Raw genomic sequence first — 23,228 nt, forward strand, 5'->3', positions numbered from 1 at the left:
GAATAAGTAAATAGATATCTATGAAATTTAAACACAAGGTTTATAACCACAAAAGGAAGATCGGGATTGATTTTTGGGATCATGGTCTGAACAGTTTAGGAATTTGGGGCAAAAAAAGGGGCCCAAATAAGCATTTTTGTAGTTTCCAGACAATAACTTGTGTTTAAGTGTATGAATCTCTCTGTAATTATACCACAAGTTTCCATACCACAAAGGGATGGTTAGAATTGACTTTGGGGGGTTATGGCTCAAACCATTTAGGAATTAGGGGCAAAAAAAGGGGAAAAACAAGGGTTTCCTGGTTAATGGACAGTTTTAAAGCAGTGTATGGGAGGTAATCCAATCACATTTAATATACAATGTTGTGTATGTTTTGGATTACCTCCCTTACACTGCTTGTAAATTATGTATAAGAAATGCTGTATTGTCTTGAGGTGATTAGCTGTCAATTTATTTTTAAATGTTACAGTAATTAATATTAATTTTAGCCTTGAATATGTATGTCATTTTCTATTTTAAGACTTTTATGATGTATTTTAATGGGTAATTATGGTTGCAAACTCCATTAGAAATTTGAATTGAGATTATGACCTTATCTTGAGGGAATGATTTTTTTTTTGGAAAAAGGGAAAGGGGGGAATTGAAAAACAAAATTATTGGGGAGGGGGGGGGGGGGGGGGTAGGGGAGGGGAAATATAAAATTATGGAGGGGACAATTTTTTCTCATTATTTTTTTTGCAAAAAAAAGATGGGACGGGGAGGGGGAGTCAATACGCAACAGCATAAGTGTATTGCACAAAAGCATTATAAATTCAAATCATATAACCAATTCTAAGTTCTTTGACTACAGTTCTTCTGTGTCAGAAACCTATTTTGTGTCAGATATTTAATTACAATCCAAATTCAGACCTGTATCAAGCGCGAATATTGTGTCCATTTTTGCCCCAACTGGTCAGGGTTGGACCTCTGCGGTCTTATCCAGCTGCAATCAGCGAGGCAAATTTATTTACTTGGCTGTGCTGCCACTTATTATTGGCCAAAAGTTTGAAATTTTACAACACTCATTGAACAATGAATATTTTCAATTGCATGCAGTGATGCAGGTCAAAACCTGGTATTGGTCTTGATTACTTTGATAAACAATGATAAAGGCTTTTTTTAAAAATTGTAGAACAAAATAAGTGCTAGTTACATACAAATTTCCAAATATTGTCTTTGTTTTAGGATACTTAATCATAAACCTTTTTTGACAAGTTTTGTTGCCTTATTTTTGAGAATGTTCCTAGACTTATTTAACTTTCCATCTTTTTTCCCTTTGTCACCATAGTAATATTTATCTTTCTTTCTTTGACTTCTGGTTTTATTACTCTCTCTTTTGGTGTCATCTCTTTGTTAACTTTTTTTCTAGAATAGCTGAACCAAATGCTTTGTTGAAGGGATATATTTTGCTTTGGTTCTGTTGCCTTTTCTCATGGCTGAAATTTACTTTTCTTTTTCCTTATGAAATGTTCAGACTACTAAAACTGACTACATTAAATAAGTTCTTGAAAGATGCACTTTTTATACGATATATATTGGTATCCCGTCGTCAGTGTCGTTCGAAGACATTTGGTTTCCGGACAAAAACTTTAGTTGAAGTGTATGGATCTCTATGAAATTTAAACAAAAGGTTCAATACCACAAAAGGAAGGTTGGGATTTCTCTTCAAATATTTTTTTTTTTGGAGGGGGTAAAAAAAAAAATTTTTTTGGGGGGGGGGGGGGGGGGGGTAAAAAAACATTTTTTTTGGGGGGGGGGGGTCAATTTTTTTTCCCTCAAGATTTAAAAAATTGTCAATTTTCAAAAGATAAAGATTGAGGGTCACAACTTATTTTGCTAATTCTTTGTATATAGTCTGAAAACCGATTTACTAAGTATTACACTACAGCACAGTGTATTGCACAACAGCAAGAAATCTTCAATTGAATATAAATTCAAATCATACATTTGGATTCAGGATATTAACTTTAGTTTAGGTGTATGGATCTCTATGAAATTTAACCAAAAGGTTCAAACCACAAAAGAAAGGTTGGGCTTGTTTTTGGGGGTGATGGTCCCAACCGTTTAGGAATTAGGGGCCAAAAAGCGCCCAAAACAAGCATTTTTCTAGTTTCAGGACAATAACTTGTGTATAAGTATCTTGATTGCTCTGAAATTGTACCTCAAGGTTGAATATCACAAGTAGAAGGTTGGGATTCATTTTGGGGGTAATTGCCCAAACCGTTCAGGAATTAGGGGCAAAAAAGGGTCTAAAACAGCATTTTTCTAGTTTTCAGACAATAACTTGTGTTTAAGTGTATGGATGTCTCTTAATTTGTACCACATTTTACATAAAGAAAATTTTCTTCAAAATCAATTTTTTTGGAAGGGGGGTGGGGGTAAAAAAAATTTTGTTTTGTGGGGTGGGCAATTTTTTGTCCTCAAACAAAATTTCTCCATAAATTTTTTTTTGGAATGGGTGGGTAAAAAAAAATTTTATTCGGGGGGGGTGAGTAAATTTTTTTCCCTCAAGATTTTACAAATTGTCAATTTTCCAAAGAAAAAAATTGGGAGTCACAATTTATTTTGTGCTAATTTGTTTGTATATAGTCTGAAAACAGATTTACTAAGTATTGTGCAACAACACAGTGTATTGCACAACAGCAAGAAATCTTCAATTGAATATAAATTCAAATCAAACAACCAATTTCAAGTTCTTTGACTACTTTTATTCTGTGTCAGAAACCTATAATGTGTCAAATATTTAATTACAATCCAAATTCAGACCTGTATCAAGCTTGAATATTGTGTCCATTTTTACCCCAACTGTTCAGGGTTGGACCTCTGCGGTCGTATCCAGCTGCACTCGGCGAAGCATTTTATTTAATAGAAAAATTTCTACTACCAATGATCATTGGCTTGTTAGCTTTGCAAAATTGCAGAGTTAGGATTTTGTTTTTCACTCATTTCACAGTGTGTGTGTGAGGCTAACAAACAAATTTTTTTTAATTTTACAATTATATTGTGTTTTCAAGACTATATCATTAACAGAAAAAGAAAAATGTTTAAAAAGAAATAACAATGTATTATTGAAGTACATTGTTGACTCAATATTTAAATTGTGAATCTGTAGAAAATTCAAATACCTTAAAGACCACTGCCACAGAATCATAGAATGGAATTATGTTGGTGATGATTGGCAAACTAGTATTGCATTTGGAAACTTTGTTTACATTGGAGCCTATTGTACTAAATGTTTTTGAGAACTGCAGAATCAAATTAATTGAAGTCAAACATGATAAGAATGTTCCTTTGGAGTACAATGAATGTTGGTGCTGATCATCCAATTAATAGGGTCACTAGGGTTAAAAATGGTAAATTGAATTTAATCCAATCATGCCTGTGTGTTTTCTTGTCGGGTATTGATTTAATATTGCTACTATCGTTTATGATCAGCAAACTAATATGGGTACACTTAGAGGACTTGAATTATCAACTGTGTTGTGTAGTTTTGTGTTTCTGATTTGTCAAACAAAACAGTGAACGGTAAGAGATGTACTGGTGCATCAGGCTTGATAGGAATATTTTGGAAAAACCAACTGGAATTGACAATAAATAGCTCTTCGGTGATCTCGTAGATTAGTGATCATACATCAGCGAAAGTATTAAATTATCGTGTCAAACCCTTAGACAAAATCAAATCCATATACCTTGTGTACCTGTGGATTGTCGAAATGGCAGTTTGAAGAAAAAAAAAACACATGATTTCAAGACAAAGGATACTTAAGACTGTTACTGACAGAAACAACACAAACATTTAAAAATTGAATGACACAAAACGCAACACTGAAAACTAACTCAAAAGTAAAACGAAAGGAGGGATGAAGTCAGGTATGTGCGTTAGAAGGATAAGCAGTCCTATTTCTGCTAATGCCACCCTTCGATTTTCTCATGGCAATTTAGTTTATAAGTGTCACAATCGAAGAAAACTGGACGGATTGTGGGACTACGACAATTTGAACATATCCGTAAATGTATTTTAAATGCGTTAATGATCATTTCTGCTAATGTCTTTGATAAATATTCCCTGAAATATTAGTGATCAATGGATGTTGCTGATTGTTTATTTCTTTGAAGACAACTGACTTAAAACATATTCACAGATTATCGCTACCCACAGACATAAGCAACACTGAAAGTTTCTAAAAAGTCAATGAATACAATTTATGTAGATCTACTCACCGACATCAAATGTCCTAATGATGTTCTTTTATAGTACTGCGACAAAAACGCAAACGTTTTGGTGAAAATAAACCTGTTTGCACGATTAAGTGGTATATGTAATAACTAACAGACATAGAAAAACATCTCTGTTTAAGTTGAAAATATTCTGTGGAAAAATTCATGACAGTAGAATACATTAAAAAACGACACACGGCAGATGTTGGAAAATTGACAAAAAAAAAAAAAAAAAAAAATGAAAACAACACGTTATAAATTTCATGCGTCCGAAGCGCTTTTTTTCTTACCAAAGTTAGGAGCTTTAAAGAAGCATTAGTTGACAAATGCATGTCCGCTGTATGAACCAAACTCTTAAATTTGATTTTTGACACACTAAAGCATATTTCAAAAGTACAAAAGGAAACAAGAAACAATGACTAAAACCGTAAAAAGTATCAACATGTTTTGACTAGAAGCCATCTTATTACCAATGTACATGACTTTCGAAAATTGCCGAGAGGTCTGTGACCCTGATATAATTTTCAAAATGACGTGCAATAGTGTACAAAGACGATTTTCTGTTCGATTTCATATCGCTGGAAAAAACATAATGTACATGCATCATCCTTTTAACTGCCACCTGTATAAGAATGATTTTTCTCTCGGATCGAAGTCAACAAAACCGGTTTCCCTGTTGCACCTTAGTTTCACGTTTCCAGCGGGACATTTTTTTCCAAAACTAAAATTGCCGAGCACTTATGAACTCATCTGCATAAAAGGTTGCATGTGTATTGAACTTAATGAGGTCGAATTCCTGTCTTGCAAGCCAGTAATGTATCTGCGAAGTTTTATTACTTATTTTGACGAGATAAAATTCAATACCATGTATAATTCCATTTTTATAAATATTTGAAACAAAAATAAATTTATTTGAATCATTTCAATTGTACTGTCAAAATGGTAGGCATATACCATTTAAACGTAAGGGGAAAATTGATAACATAGACTCGCGCTCAGACTACATTCGAACAAAAGTTGTGCCGGATAAAAAGCTGCACCGGCTCTACATGTGGGAGTGAAAATAAGAAAATACGTTCCTTTTGCATAAGAATAATTTAGGACATACGTGACGAATACCTTGCTGACTCATTGTTCCCAGTTTTAATATACTGAGGTAGTAAACACAGAGGAATTAAACACTTATCCAAAAGCAATAAATCGATGAACACTGTGATAACAAACGAATCTGTTTTATACACTTCGTTACTTTGCATTCCAACTGTCGTAGCTGTTTGTTGTACATCTATCCAAATCATTTATTTTCACACATTGTATTATTTTCATATCGCATCCTAGAGTTATAAATCCCGCTTCAAGTAATTGAATCGATGCTGTCACTTAGGTGACTTAGAGTGATATGCGGAGCGTATTCTAGATATTAAGAGGTTTTGGCATGTCTGGACCACCGTGTATGAAATAGCTTACTGATTTACGATTATTAACTCCATGAAGATGACTATATTACATTAACTAGTACAACATGAAAGGATTTTGACCTAAATCATTTATGTCGCTGTCATTATTGTAGTGTAACTTAATCACCCGTACTTCATGTATCCAATACATGAAAGTCGTTTAGTTTTCGGCTTTAATGAACTCCACGTAAAAAATAACTTTTTTCAATAAAGACAAAAATTGCCTTATCGTTTCTTTTAAGCGTGGTATCAGAAATCTCGTTTTATTTTTTTTTGTCAATCAATTTAATTCTGCTTTGCAATTTATTAACTCGCTACATATATTTAAGACGCATACACAAAAAACGAATCAATCACAATTTTATGGTGACCGCATGCGGCCATTCCGGGTTTTCTCCTTTTTTATTTTATAAGCTAAAAACCCCAAAATCTGTCACAATATAATAAATACACTTATATGGTTCTTCCGGCGACTTTGATTCAATATAACTTGAAAGTCATCTGTTAAGCAATCAAAGACATTGTTTCATGGGGAAAGGTGTCATATGAAAATCAGTTTAATGCCAAAGTTCAAGTAAAATAGAAAAACGTAAATTACCTAATACTTCGGTGCGCACAAATGTGTTTCTGGGATAACCGTCCTTTAGAGTATGATCTAGACAAAGATGCTGGGAAGTTAATTACATTAAAAAAAGTTCCCAATAAACAGTACAGCTAAAACCGTTTAAAGTCAATATATATTAAAGAAATTGTAGTATAGATATTGGCATGCTTATATAATAAATGAATGACAAAGATAACACGTACAGCTCATATGCCCGTCTTAGAATTTCCATCAGCAGCGGAGACGATCAAATGGAAGTTGATTAAATACGTCATATTGATTTCAAAGCCCAAAACATGCACTTGTGTTCGAAATAAACTAAAATCGTTACGCACAAGACCAAAAACCCTAATAAAACGAAGATTTGCCAAGCCATAAAAAAAAATATTTGAAAAAATGGATAATATGCAAGACAGCTTAGGCCAGAGCATCGAATGGCTCTACGAATTAAGCGTACCTCTACATAGATCGTGATTGTCATTGGCTATCGATGGCAATGTATTTACAAATAAAAATGTGATGCAAGCCCTTATTATACATGTCAGGATGAGGATAACAGTGAAAATAGCTTTTACCACAACGGTTTAGTCTGAATGAATGTAAGAACTGAGGCTTAAATGTTTATGAGCTAAATCATAAAGTAGGTTAGTAGGCATAAAAGATTCGAATCATATTTCCATTTATGACCAAATACCTAAATCAAAGTTCTGCTATTCTCAATCTTGGTGATAAAAGGGGTTTATCATTGACTTCTCTTTAATAGGTAGATATTTGTGCACACTGAATCGTGTTTTAAGTGGAGTGTTTAGAATTATAACGAACAACAGTATTTCTACAATATCGGAGAAAAATGCTCTGTGTGTATTTTCCATTATCTTGCTATCATACCTCTACATGTATCTTCCTATATTAAGTTCAAATTATGTACAGGTACCTTGAATTAAAGAGTTGATCACGATTCAAATAATTATATAAAATTAAATATAAAAACTTAAAATACACCAAAGTCTGAGCTTTGAATTACCTTGCTAATTTGCAAGCGCTTCGCCATCAAGATATTTACCAAAACAAATACAAGAAACAACATTTTGGATGGCATGTGTCATCTTTTGAATTTTAACAAATTTAAACAATAAAGAAAGTTAGACTATAAACATTTTTACTACATGGCAGATTTAGATATTTTCCCAGCAGGAATATGATTCTGAAGGTTTTCAATATTTTGAAACCTGAAAGTTGGAGTTCGAAGAGTATGAAATTTGACAAAAAATTCAACAGCATGAAAAAATTTCAAGGTTATGGAGCATTTTATTGTATTGTAAATATCTATCACAAAGAAAATAATAAAAGGAAGGTGTTGAGGTATATGCCGCCATCGCCATCGCCTATGACAGACATATCTAAAGTTGACCCACGATGAAGGTTCAATGAGCTCTTCAGTCCATTGTTGATCCGATTTATGGCAATTATTTGAGGGGAACATGATTACAAATACAAAAGCTTAAATAAGATTTAAATAAATTAAATATCAAAATATAAATATATCAAAACAGATTAAGTAAAGTGCGACCTTTTTATTTATATTAAAAAATGTTATGGCTTAAAATATTTTTTCATCATAGTTTATTTAGTTACATTTATGGCATATCGATGATCATTTAATTCATTCTTTGTCATATGAAAGAGTTTAAGATAAAATAATCCGAAGGATATTATAGATAAAAGAGATACAATGCATTAATTTCAAATTCGAATATCTATTTTTTGTCCAAAATATCAAAATAAGAGAATGTAACGCCGCTGGACGTTTTTGATTACTGCCACAACACGATATAACTTGGTAGGGGATCTATTAAACTTTTTCTTTCTTTTAATGTTTTGTACGAAGACAGGATTTTGAAATATCTAAATCTTTTTTCTTACGGAAAAATAAATACAGACAATTAATCAGTAACGAGGAAGCGATTATATCTTAGAGACAACTGAAAAATGCATACATCAATATTATACAATGTGGACCAGTTATCAGATTTAAGAGGTTTATCTATTAGTTTTGAGGGTCATTTACGATACAGTTAAGTCCAAGATATTAAACAATCAAATGCTTGTCCTATATGAGACCTTTTTAAATACTGACTTTTTATTTTCTATAATTTTATAAATTGGGAAATTTTTCAGATAAAATAAACAAGATTTGCATAAATATTAGTAGATTAATTTTCTCGTATATTCATTTAAAGATTTCCTTTTCATTAATTATGTTCTGCAGGGGCTGCTTATATAACATAGATTTGGTCTTTATTTATTTTTTACCGTTTACATGTACATGTACCTTCTGGAAAATTTCTTTCTTATAATATTTCAAAAGGAAGGGATGCATTATTGCCATAAGTTTTTACTTTTTTTTGTAGTTTTCAATTGCTGACGAGCAATTAAACAACGAAACAAAAAAAATATTTTCTTTGATATTCTGTCCATGTTACGAATTTCCACAAAAATGCAAAATGTAGGAATCGCGACTAATTTTGCACACTTATTGTGAAATTTGTCACCCCAGAAGATATGTATGTTAATGAAGCTTTATCAAGCTTTTGTTGGGATAAACATGAGAATTATTACCACCTTATGAGATGAACGACAAGAGGAGGTAACAATTATTTCATCTAGATTAAAACTTATCTGCCCACACACATGTTTAACCCCGCCTCATTTTTTTATATGCCTGTCCCAAGTCAAGAAACTGTAGTTCAGTGGTTGTCGTTGGTTCATGTCTGTCATATTTGTTTTTCGTATATTGTTTTGTTATATATTAGGCCGTTGGGTTTCTCAATTGAGTTGTTCATATTTTTCATGTCGGGGCCTTTTATAGCCGACCATACGGTATGAGTATTTCTCATTGTTGAAGGCCGTACGGTTGCCTATGATTGCTTACATCCACGTCATTTGAACTTTGGTGGATAGTTGTCTCATTGGTTATCATACCACATCTCCTTATTTTTATATTTATTAAGCTATTAAGTTTGTATGTAAACAAGGTAAAGATATAGGTAGTTAAGTGCTCGGAATATTTTAATCACGTAGTTTTCTTTTTAAAGGGTTTTAATTTGTTCGTTTTTTTGTTCTTGTTTTGATTGATCGTCTATTTTGAAATCCATCTGGAGAAGTTGTTAATTTCCAAATTTAAATTACAGAACGTTTGATTCATTGAAGTCCACTGAATGGTCTCCCTGATGAGTTGGGCACGTAGGACTGGAGGTCAACGCGATCACTGTATGTTGACATACCTGTCATTTTCTTTTGGGGTTTAACCGTTTATTTTAAAAGCTGTAAACCAAAAGCAATACAGCTTATATATATATATCATAGATAAATACGTAAAAAATAATTACAAAACATTCTCAATGTAATCGGATGCAAGACTACACAATTGACACGATAAAGCAATTAAGATCCAGAAACAATCAAATATCTACTTCACATTTGTTTTAATCGTGATATCTATGATTAGTTTATTAAAGGTCAATTCTCCAAATTCAGATATATCATTCAACAACTGACGAGGTTCCTGACTTAGGACAGGCATATTAAATGTGACGAGTTTAAACTAGTCTACATTTTTATACTGATGCGATAATACGAATTCCGAATTATGCAATCGATCTAATAAAGACCAACACGTATGAAATATATTAAATGAATGTCATTTCCTGAAAGCTTTTCAAATATCATTCCGACATGTTGAACAATTAATGTTTGTTTTTGTGTAACATATTGATCATAATGATTTTGGAAGAGTGTTTTCAATTCTTTATGCTTTTCGCGCTTATAAATAAACTTAGGTTTCTAATAAACTCTCCAGACTGTCACGCAATAAATTATATGTTTCAAATTGAATAAACAATTTTGCTCAATTCCTTTGATCACTGATAATAATTAAAGATTAACTAGGAAACATTCAATTCAAGCAAATAAAAGAATTGGGAAAAAATAAAAGAAATAGGAATTTACAATAATTGTATATACTAATCTTCAATGCCAAGTTTGAAAGGAGTGCTAACACATTTAATTTCCCCTAAAATGATCACCTGCATCCCAATGACACAAACTGCGCACTTTTCATTGTGGATTATCTTCTTTACTCGCAAGGAGCAGACATCATCTGTTGGAAATTATTAAAAAAAAATGTGTTGAATAAGCCCAGCCATTAGTTTTAGCTTGCTCTATATGCCTGATGAAGTACTTTCTTAGAAAAGTAAAACTCATCCAAATAAGCTAGAAATTAAGGCTCCTTCTGGGACCCTCCTTACCTTGAGTAACAAACCATGAGTAACAAAGTATCTGCATCATTTGCGTTTACTGCTTGACTTGTATGTTGACTACGATGATTTCCTTTATGAAGCCAAATCTTTGTCACAATATTTCCTCATTCAGGGTATTGTGATATTGAGCCTATACGGATATCATCGCTACAAAAAAAAATTACGGTCGCTACATCGTCAAGTGCTTGTCGTTTTGTTTTTGCTTTATACTATGCAAATGGAAGAAAGAGCCCACCTATTGTGTATTTCCAATTGATTAAAAGTCCATTTACATCTGGACTACCTATGTGTGTGGACTTCATGAATAAACGCTAGGTTTGCTTATTGTAAGATGAAGCAGGAATTCTAAATGGGCCGTTTGAGGGCCACTGTGATAGGAAAATATAACTTATGCTGTTGTCATTTTTATCGTGTAACTTAATCACCAGCACTTCATGTATCCAATAGGAAAATGTCGTCGACATTTCGATTTTAATGAACCCAATGTTAAAATCACTATCTTCAGAAAGACCAATTCCCCTTATTGTTTCTTTTAAACATGGAATTTTACCTTTGTCAATTCAATTCTACTTTGGAATTGATTACAGCTTTATATATAACATTTGTGTACATACAAACGAATCAATCATAAATTCATATTCACCGGCTGCGGCCATTTCGCGAATATGACAGTTGTTGTCCATTCGTTTGATGTGTTTTGTCATTTGATTTTGCCATGTGATTAGGGACTATCCGATTGAATTTTCCTCGGAGTTCAGTATTTTTGTGATTTTACTTTTCACCTTTGATATTTTATAAGCCAAAAATAAACATGTGAAAATGATACATGGTTTTCATTTTGCAGTTTCGTTGTCGCGTTATTGCCCGTATCCGGTCATCACATGATGCGGATACACGTTCTTCCGGTGACTTTGAATTCAAGTATAATAACTTGAAATCATCTCAGTCATCTGTTGAGTAATCAATATCATTTTTTTCAACTGTTTCATGGTGAACTTTTCGTCCATATCAACGCTTATGTATAATTAATATACGTCTATTACTTACAACTTCAGTGGGCAACAATGTAATACTTTTGATAACCGCCCTAAGAATATGATCGAGACCAAAAGGTTGGGAATTAAATACATAAAAAAATATCAAATAATCAGTAGAGCCAAAACCGTTTAGGGTCAACATTAACTAAGTCTAAGTGTTATATAATGAATGATGGAATATACACTATCACAACGCAAAATGTTCATACCGAACAACCGGTTATAAGACAGATGATTCATTTGGATACTTTGTAACTCTACCAACAGCATAGACGACGATTAAATGGAAGGTGAATATCATACTACTAAAACAAAGTATTGCACCACAACTTCAAATTGAAAAAAATGTAAAATAAAATCTCGATTTATGTTGGTAAAAAGACAGTTACACTGTTCGGAGGCTCAAAATTTAAAGTCAGCATTTAACAATTTTTTGCACATGGTCTAGTTAGAAAATGCATACAACGCACAACACTGACTAAGTGGTGAATCTGATGGCATGATTGATAACATATCAACAAAAACCAATATTTCCCTCGCAAACAAACGGAAAACAAAATTGGGAGTGGCACTGCTCCCTTCCTCTATTATTTTTATCTACTCACTTATTTCAAGGCGCACAACATTCACGTATGTTTTGTGAGAACATTCAACCGTTACGTCTAAGACAACAAATATGAATATTGCAAAGTGAAACTTATAGGATAAATTGCATACAACGTAGCCAAGATCAACGAACGGCTGTTTCATATTAGTTGACTGCTACCTTAATGATGTGATTGTCATTGGCTATCGAAAGCAAAGAACAAAAATTAAATTTGCAAAACGGCTTCAATAATAAAAAAAATCCCCTTTTTATTGTATGTATCTTAAACACAGAACATAATAGAAGGAAAGTGGGGGGGGGGGGGGGGGGGGGATTGAACCTATGCCATTAAACGCCTATTGTTAACAGACATCATATGTAATGATATCCCACGACGAACAAACCAATAATGAACCCCTGTTTTTTCAGAATTATATCAATTCTTTGAGGTGATATTATTACAAAGGAAGAAACAAAGAGGATCAAAATAAATTATACATCGAGATAAAGATATATAAATAAAGGTTAAACAAACAATAACATTTCTGATATTATAACTGTGTTACGGTTTAAAATCATAGTATCTTTAGTTGCATTGATGACATATCAATGATTAATTTATTTATCATTTTGTCATATGAAAGACTTTAAAATAAATAAATCATATAAGGATATTCAATAAACGACACACAGCGTATTTATTTCAAATTTTAATATTTAGTTTTAGTCTGATCAAATGTATTAAAATAAGAGAATATGCACTTCTGTTTCGAACTGACAAAACAATTAAAAGATAAATGAATATTCATTTCAGTTTTAACTGACAAGATATAACTTAGTAGGAGAGCTAGTTGGAATGTTTTTTCCTTGTATTGGTTATTACAATGTATTTATAAATACAGGGGTTGAAAAATTAGTATTAAACAAATGCAAACAATAAATCATTTACAAGGGAGCAGTTGTATTTACATCAATATATATTTGTAAGTGATAGCTGAAATATATATACATTACTCAAGTAAAACATGGCCAGTTATTAGATAAAATTTGTATTTATCTTATAGCTTTAACGGTCATTTCCGATACAGTTATGTCGTAAATTATGCACAAATGTTTGTTCTACAGGTAGCACGGTAGTATTTCTTGGCCCATAGGGATAATTTTAGCCTTTTTAGAATTTTCACCACTTTCTAACACTGCCCAAAATTCTAAATACACAGTTAACTGATGTACTTTCATTATAATATTCAAACATTAATTTGAATATGTATGATGACCGTTTACTTTTTTGCTATCTTTATAAACCTAAGCCATTAGTGCTTTTATGTCTTTTATCATGCAGTGAATACAAATGTTTTAAAAATTCTCAAAAATTCATTTTCACCTGTATGTTAAATTATTTCATATTTTTCTACACCTGATTCATCCCTCAGTTTGGGAAAGTATGTTCAGGAGATACTGTAATTTTTCTCCAAGCACACTTTTCAGATACATTGACTCAAGTAGGGTACACGAAAGAGCAACCTAAATTCCGGAAATGTAAATACTACCGTGCCACCTTAACAAAGACATCACAAACTTGAAACCAGTCATGACACCAATGATGCATAGACTTCTTACTAGGAAACATATTACAATAAAGTATACTAGTCTGCACTTATTTCTTACCAAAAAAAAAAAAAAAAAATTATACCCGTACCCCAGCTGGCATATTTTCATTTTTTTTCATCGTTCCACTTTTACTTTAGGAGTGAACAAAAACCAAATATATAATGTCTCAAATCAGCACAGAAGTAAAACATGGTGATTCAGGAGGAATTATTGGATTGCCAACTCTATTTCTAGTTAATCTGACTGAAAGAAACTGTATAAGTACCAAATCATGGAAAAAAGATGGTATAGTCCATTCTACATTTTACAGCATGCCTTAGATTTCTTTAAGCATTTCCAGATTATGTATGCAACATAAGAAGATTCTTTGGATGGCAGTAAACTATCATTCTAAAATATTTTTGACAATACATGTACTAGAATATATCTCTAAGTTGGCTGTTTGTCTCTTTCTTATGTATGCATTAAGTTAAATTATGTCCCCTTACATAATCAATTTACCTTTTTTGTGCTTTTCAAATTCAGAAAATCAAAACAATTAATGATATTTGCATAGAAAATGGAATAAACTCGCTAACCTATCTGACATACAATGACAATCACATTCTTTGTCCAAAAAAATTGTCTTATCAATGTAAAGAAATCCCTAATGCTAACTCTATTTCAACTAAATATGGGCGCTAATTGAATAAGTAAGGACCCCTTAACCACTTACTGGTCCAAAGCAAATCATACTGGTGTAATGTTACCACAGAACTACAAATTTAACGTGAAGAAATTAAGTATAGCTGTACTTGTGTGGAAAAAAAAATATGCACTTTATTTATTTCGGTGAAAATTTTAGGATGTATAGGCAACTAAAATATATCGCGTCTCAAATTCCAGTGGTTGCACATGTGTCAGACACTGCGAAAAGTTAAAGCGAGCATTTATAATTAAAAAAATTCTGCTAGTTACATTAAATTATAAATTTCTACTTTCTAGGTAAATTTTGACATTATAACCCACAGATGAGGCAAAATTTGCTGATTCAGCAATTTTCACTCCCAGTGGTGGACTTTAAGGGCTGTTCTTATTCTAGTTGCCCTTAATCAACTTTTTGTTGAAAACTTACAAATTGAATAGGTAAAAAAAAATACCTTGATTAATTTAGTGAACAACATATATATATATATACCAGTTAAGGTGGCACGGTAGTATTTCTTGGCCCATAGGGATAATGATAGCCTTTTTAGAATTTTCACCACTTTCTAACACTGCCCAAAATTCTACATACACAGTTAACTGATGTACTTTCATTATAATATTTAAAAATTATTTGAATACGTATGATGACCGTTTACTTTTTTTCGCTATCTTTATAAACCTAAGGCCGTTAGTGCTTTTGTGTCTTTTATCATGCACTGAATACACAATTTAAATAAATTCTCAAAAATTCATTTTCACCTGTATATACAATTATTTCATATTTTTCTACACCTGATTCATCCCTCAGTTTGGGAAAGTATTGTTCAGTACATACTGTATTTTTCTCCAAGCACACTGTTCAGATACATTGCCTTAAGTAGGGTACACAAAGGAGCAACCTAAATTCCGGATATGTAAATACGACCGTGCCACCTACGTGAGACCTTTAGTTTCCAGGTGCTTTATCTTTTACGAAAAAAGTATATATTTATGTTTATAATTTGATTATTTAAAAACTATTTTATTCAAACTATTATATTATCGAACAGACTTTTCAAGGATTTCCTAAAATACAAGGAAGTTTAAATGGTAATAGAAAGAATCAACATATTAATTATTAACACAAAGAATGTTGGGAAGAGTTACCTTTACTTTCAGTTTGATAAAGCTGTTTCCTGATTTTGAAGGAAAATTGCATATTTTGCTGAATGGTTCAATATTGATAATACTTACGAGTAATAAAAAACCACACAGACGAAAAAAGTCCAAAATATTGACATCTATTTCTGTCTATTTGCATCACAACTGTCAGACGATTTCTATAGACGTTTTTGCTCTTACATGTAAATGACGAATTTCACTATTTATACTTTATTTATAATTATTATCTTGAAAACCATAATAGCTAAAGAGAAACTTGTAAATGGAAAAATAATTTACAAGACAAGATCGACAATTCAGTCAAATGGCTGAAATCGTCAAAAAAAAAAAAAACCCAAAAAAAAACAAAGCGACGATTTGTACGCTTTTTTACCTTTTGGGAAAATACTTTGATGATGGTGTGAAACTGTAAGCAGTTAAAATGATTCGCAAGACCAAGCAATAAATAGGTCAACAAATCCAAAATTGACATTCCACTTCTTATAGGAGTGGTTACCCTTGAATGATGATTGATGTTTTTGGCAAAAACAATAGAAGATGGAGTGAAATGATCAGCAATATAAGATAAAAAAAAAAAAGATATTTTAGTCATAAATTCAGTCTATAATGTTGGACAGTGGCCATTGTTGAAAAAGCACATAAATCTAGGTGAGAGCCACAGACTCTTTAGAGCCTCTAGTTAATATAATATTTCATTATAAAGATTTCTTGTTCGATTTAATAAGTCACAAAACACTACAAAGAAAACTAAAAATTCAGCACGAGCCCAGTGCCTATCAGGCGCTGAACTCTGTATCTCCAAAATGGTACGCTGCACTTCTGACACTCGTGATGTTGCTAATAATAATTATTTGGAGATTGACATTAAACACTGTGTAAAAAACACAGACACTTATAAGAATAATAAGCCTTTAAACGTAACCAAATCAGTACATATCAAGTGAACTCAGGGATGTATTGCACATATATGAAACCGGTGATGAAATGGGGTGCATTTCAGAGAACTGTTTCGAATGCAACATCTTTTTTCAATATAGTTTTTTCATCTGATATTTGCACTAAGGACAAATTAGTGTTCTCTGATTGTATTTTGATTTGACAGAATATTCCTGGCAAACTTGAATTTATTTGTTTTTTTACTCATTCATTCCTCTAGAACCAAATTAACAGTAGAAATCATAACATGCTGACCATTTTGATGTTATTAGGTTATTTGGCTGTTACCATGATTGTAGCGGAGATATCAACTATTTTTCTGTGATCTCGGCTTGCATACTTAAAGAAGTTCTAAAAAAGTATAACAAAAATACCGAACTCCAAGGTAAATTCAAAAAGGGGAAGTCCATGAAAACTGACAAAATCAAACGTTACCAACCAACGGAATGAGTGGAAAGCAATTGCCTGATTCCTGACTTGGTACAGGCATTTTGTGAAGAAACTTGTGGGTTAAACCTGGTTTTAAAAGCTAGCTTAACCTCCCACTAATATGATAGTTGAAAATAGTTCCGTTATATTGACAAAATTGTGTGAGCAACTCAAGCAGACATAATAGGTTAATGTGACAATAATTGTGATCCAGCAGCCAAAACTGTGTAAACATACATCATAGACATAAATAGCTTTAAGTCTCAAATGACAATACTTGTGTGTTACTCCAATTTGTACGTACTCATATAGTTTAGTAAAAACTGTAATAGGCAACGAGTTAGAAAAATGGAAGAGTAATGATGAAACAAAAGGCAGTTTTAACTGTTTGTTTTATAAAGAAAGCGGCAAATATCGCCATCTGTGTTTCTGCAAAATGCAAAACTGGAAACAACGGCCAAATTCTGCAACAGAAATTACCAGACAACCGCAAATCTACTGTCTTTTTACTCACATGGTAAAGACGTTTTATCCCATCATAAAAATTAACGTTTTGATTTATTACTTAATTGAAATAGCTAATTTAAGATCACGTTTTATTAATTGTTTTGTTTTTCATGTTTTGCGGATATTCATATTCAATTGAATAACGGTGTTTAATTATCCTTGTAAACATGCTAATGAAGTTCACTTAATACAACGTTAAGATAATGCTTTTTTACAGGAAGTGTTGTAGGCAAAATGTTTGGTCATTAAATTTGAAAATACCGCGGTCAAAAAACTAATAATCCAGGAAAGAATTTATATGTTCGCAAACAGTAAATTGACCTAGCATCAAATAAGGCATCAGTCGTGTAACTCACGCTTTCCTTTGGTGATTTATATTTTTGGAATGGTGCTACATATGAAAACTTAAAGTCATATGATCCTTCAAGTTTGACAAAACAGATGCATATGTTTTATATACTTACATGGTTATGTTTTACTATAAAACACGTTAACATAGACTTTCTTTTAAAATAAAATCCGTAATCCGATCTAAATCGCCAGAAATGTATTGATTTTGATTTATTGTCTTCCCGTTCTCTAATTCGCCGACAGCTTTTCCATATGCCATTACTTTAGCCATAACCATTCTCGTTAAAAAGTTGACAAGCGCACAGTGCAATGTCGAACGAAAAAACGTTGATGGAAGCAAAAGTAAAAAACGTAGAAAGAAGAAACAACTTACTAATTATAAAGGAAAAATGGAAACATATTGTGCAAACTTCAGTATGAAAGTCACAAAGTACCATGAATCAAACTATTCAGTTTCTATCCACACTGATCTGTGTCCACACTTGTTCTGAAAGATTTAAATCATTTAACAACTGTTTGAACAAAGTTTAATTACTTTGGGCTACATGACATTTCAATTGAGAGATACTCTCAAGAAAAATCCGATCGTCAAAAATTCAAACACAAATCTTTGATATGTGCCACAGAACAAGTGTGAAGATTACTACAGATATTTTAAAGTTTGATCTATGTATAATAACAAAATTCTTATAATGACTTAAAATGAATTACGTTACAGACAAAATCTGTTATTTCTAAACTTAAACAGACAGAAAATATAAACCAAATTAAAGGGCATATAATTGCACTAACAGTAAACAAATCAGTTGGACCATCAGGTCACGGAATTGGTTGAAATTTCATGCCGCTAAAACAGTATATCAGTAACAAAAATAGGGTGAAATGAGCCAACTCACACAAAAGTCGGTTCAGAATACATGTCTGGAATAAATAATGTTTTCTAAACTACATGTTTCAATTTGGTATAGAAAAAGAGTTGCTAGAGGGTAGAAAATATTAAGAATGTTGGAACATTTATAATAAATTCAATTAAATGGGAACAGGGAACTTGAAATACCATTAAATGACATGTAAACAAAAACGGAAATAATATGTAAAAAGGTTAACTTGAATAAGTCAAACCGTCATTTAAGGATACACAGAAATATGTCAATGTAATGTATTTTAATTCGTTATTTACGGAGACAATAATCGGACCAAAGAGCAGAAAACAGTTAAAGGCCACAACGCAGCGAGAAAATCCTGCACCCGGAGTGCTTCAGCTGACCCCTTAACAATCATGTATACTAAAACATTAATTCTTTATGTTAGAAGGTACCACTGATTTAGAGATTTGGCCAAGACTACTGTTAAACCATAACAGCTTGTTTTGAAAACTTCGATTGTGCAGTGGACGTGTCTGATCTGTATGATGTGGAACATTTTACAAAATCAGCAGAAAGAATAAGGAGATCTATTTCAAACGATGGAAGAGCTAAGGTTATTTATGTCATTAAAGGCAGATTAATTAGAGATTGTAAGAAATTTCAATGTGCACCTGGAAATAAACAGGGGTTGATAAAATTTTCAGGTGACTATGTACTCCCGCACTACAATCAATTTGATTTGCAAGACCATGACAAATATTCCTAGCGGGATCTTTTCAACATTAGAGACTATGGGACACATTTGTGCCGGAACTGCAAGTGACTGTAATCAGTTGTTCAATATATACAGGAAGAGGCAGCTACATGAATTATTCTGCCGTCTATGTTTGCTAATGAACAGATGATAAAAAGTAATTCCAGGGGTAATAAAATCAATAGACAGTTATGAATTACTTCTTTGTAAGTTATTTTCCACAGATGTCAAACATGATAATTTTTTGTGGTTTTAGACTGCATGCGTTTCTTTAACTAAAGATGCAAGACGATCTATACATGTTCACGACATATGCAAAGTTATTGGACCAGTGATGTCTGGAACACTACCAGCTGCTCATGCTCTTACAGGATGCGACACGTTTTCCTTCTTCGGAATTGGGAAAAAGACGGCGTCGAGATAAATCCCATGTATTGAATCAAAGTTGGTTAATCTGACTGGTTCTAATATTGACACATCTGTTGAGTGGAAAGTCAATTCATCGCTGATCTATATGACTACAGAGGCAATGCTCAACCAGTACATGGTGATCTCAATAAACTCAAGAATGAAGTCAGCGCTATCTAAGGATGCTTTCTTAGTGAGACTACCTCCTTCAGAGGCATCATTCAGACAACACATTTTTCAATATCACTCTAAGAGTACGTTTGGATGAATGCTTTAATAACCTAACCATCAACTAGGCCACCTTTGGCATATGGATAGAAAACTGAGAATAGCTCCATAGTTCCATCAAATTTTGAAGGTCCAGTGTCCTCTGACTCTTTACAGGACCTTGTTTGTACATGCAAAGGCCAAACTATTTGTAGCAAATATTGGTGTAAGCTACGAACAGAATGTGTCGTGCACAAGCATTTGTTGTTGTCATGATAGTGGTGATTGTAGATACTAGCTTACTCGTCAGACTGTTTTGGGAGATTGCTACGATAGAATGATGATTGAACTATATCTCAATGCTCAATATTTCATGCTTTTTTTGCTGCTAGTGGCCCCCAACTCTCTCTCTCTCTCTCTCTCTCTCTCTCTCTCTCTCTCTCTCTCTCTCTCTCTCTCTCTCTCTCTCTCTCTCTCTTCTTTAAAAATCCAAACAAACAAACAATCCCTGTCTGTGGTCTCTTCGGTCTTGACGCGGTTGGTGCGCTTTCAAAACAACTGGAGATATTTTTGTATCAAATATTTTGGAAGTATTACATACCATGACATCGACATTTGTGTTTAGTAGTATCCCGTTACCTTTTCAAATGTACGTGCAAACTCATGTCTATTGTTAGTGTAATATATACCTAGAAAGCTTCCTTTATATCGTTATATCTGTGTATTGTGTTTATTTGTAAATCACATATATATAGCGGGCTTTAAAAGCGGTTTAAGTCAAGTTATATTCCATTGCTTGTGTTGTTTTATAAAAAGGAAGACACGCGTTTTCAATAAGTTATTACTCTTGTACTGATTGACCTATTTACATAAAAAAAACTTCAAATACTATCGTGTTTATGCTGACATTTATGCATCAAGAATAGTTTTTTTTATACATCCAACATTCTTTTGGGTTAACATAACCAATACCGAATTTCATAATTTTTTTTCGTATTATGGACTGGGTGTTAACAATATAGTACTCATTTATTCTATGTTCTTTATGGAATGTTAACAAAACTTTCCCAAAAATGTCATTGTATGTTGTCATATATTATTTCATAGCTAAATATAAAATATGAATATTTTTTTTCGATAATTTCCTAAAATAAAGATAAATTTTTCATTTTCTTACATGTTGGAAGCGGGGGTAATCGTCACAAATCTCTGAAAATAAGGCACAAATTTGACAAACTGAATTTGTGCAACATTTTCACAGCATGATTCCATAGAAATTTTTTCTTTGTCCAAAATGTCAAGAAATTGTGAATTTTTAAAACACCCCCTTCGGACCTTTGACCACAGTTTAAAAAAAAATCAGCACCATTTTGACAATTTACAACAGACCTTAATAAAAAACCATTACATTTATCTTTAAAATAAGACCAAAAATTAGCCGTGAGGTATTTCGGTCCATTAAATTTTTTAATTTAACTTCCTTGTCACCGTACTATATATTGGGCCAATAAATGGTTTAAGTCATATTATTGCTGATAATTTTTCCTGTTTTAGTGATTATAGTACATGTTAATCTTATAGCTTTCAAGATAATAGACAGAAACCTGAAACTGAAATTAAGGAAGACGACAAAATAGAGGATGTATTGAATGAATCTAATTTCAATGTCACTGAAACCTGGGACTATTATACTAATAGTATAATAGTCCCTGCCGAAACAGACTATGTTTTATTGTGTCGATGGTATAAACAACTGAAATTCTATACCGGGGAAGGATGCATACAGTATAGAGAAACGTAAATCCCACTTTAAAATTACCTAAAAGGTGCGATAACATCACTGCAGGGTCAATCCGTTGCATATTCTTAATACATGTTTTTAAGGAAGATCACACGAAAATTTACATAGCAAGAAAAAAGATTACTGACAAAGCATCATAATGCTGTGTAAATGTTTTTATATGATGCAACGACTTACGCAGTCTACAAATGAAAAATAAATTGCTTTTTTAGTGAAACGAAGTAATTGATTATCAATAAATTTTGGTTTCACAACTAATACTTTGATTATAACCAAATCTCTGAAGATTTCAACAGAACATTTAAAGTCGCATATCATAGTTAAAATCAAATAAAATGTTATGGATATTTAAAGGATTAATTTAGCTACCACAGTATTAAAAGAATTAAAAGTTGTATTTTTCTGCCGACTAACACAGCATAGCCTCCATTGCTTTAAATAGAAAATAAACGTAAAACAATCGAAATGGTAAATTTGTACCCACTTGTTGTGAATATTTTAGATTTTGCAAATTTTAAAATGGTGTGGTGAGTAATGACTGATTTCATTCTAGTGCACGGGTGTCATTCGGTATATCGAGAAAAAATATCGTGAAAGAATAACTAACAGCGGATTAGCATTGCGATCGGATCGTGAAAGATCTGGTATCGGATCGTGAATGCAATTATGTGTACTATCTATTTCAAAATCTGTGAAAATAATGTTGTATTTCCAAAATTAGGAACAAATCAGAAAAAAAAATTGTATGTCTGTCAAAATTATTCAACTCCCTTAATATCCTGTACACTACGGTAAAGAAAATAATGCAGTACTTTTTAAGAAACCACAAACGGCGACAAACAATCTTATGAAAATCACGTTTTGTGTCTTTAATGGTCAAATTTCAATATATCATGATATATTTGAAACTTAATCTTTATTATGTCAGATAGTCCAGTAAAATAAAAGTATGTTAAAATCTTGTAGTGAACCTGCTCTTCAAATAATTAACGTTGTATAATAACTAATAAATGACACCACGGCTATCATTCGGTATATTGAGAAAAATGATCGTGAAAGTATAAGTAAAGATTAAGAAAAATAAAACTGTCTGTCAAAATGGTTCATAATTCTGATCAGTATCAGAGAAAAATCAAGGTTTAAAAGTACACCGTTTTTACAAAACTACAAAAGGCAGATTGCTCATCGAAATTTCAAAGACATAAAAATGTAAACAAACATGATTTTTTTTTCATATTTTGAATGTATAA

The sequence above is a fragment of the Mytilus californianus genome, unplaced genomic scaffold (genome assembly GCF_021869535.1).
Source record: "Mytilus californianus isolate M0D057914Y unplaced genomic scaffold, xbMytCali1.0.p SCAF_7, whole genome shotgun sequence".
Classification (NCBI taxonomy): Eukaryota; Metazoa; Mollusca; class Bivalvia; order Mytilida; family Mytilidae; genus Mytilus; species Mytilus californianus.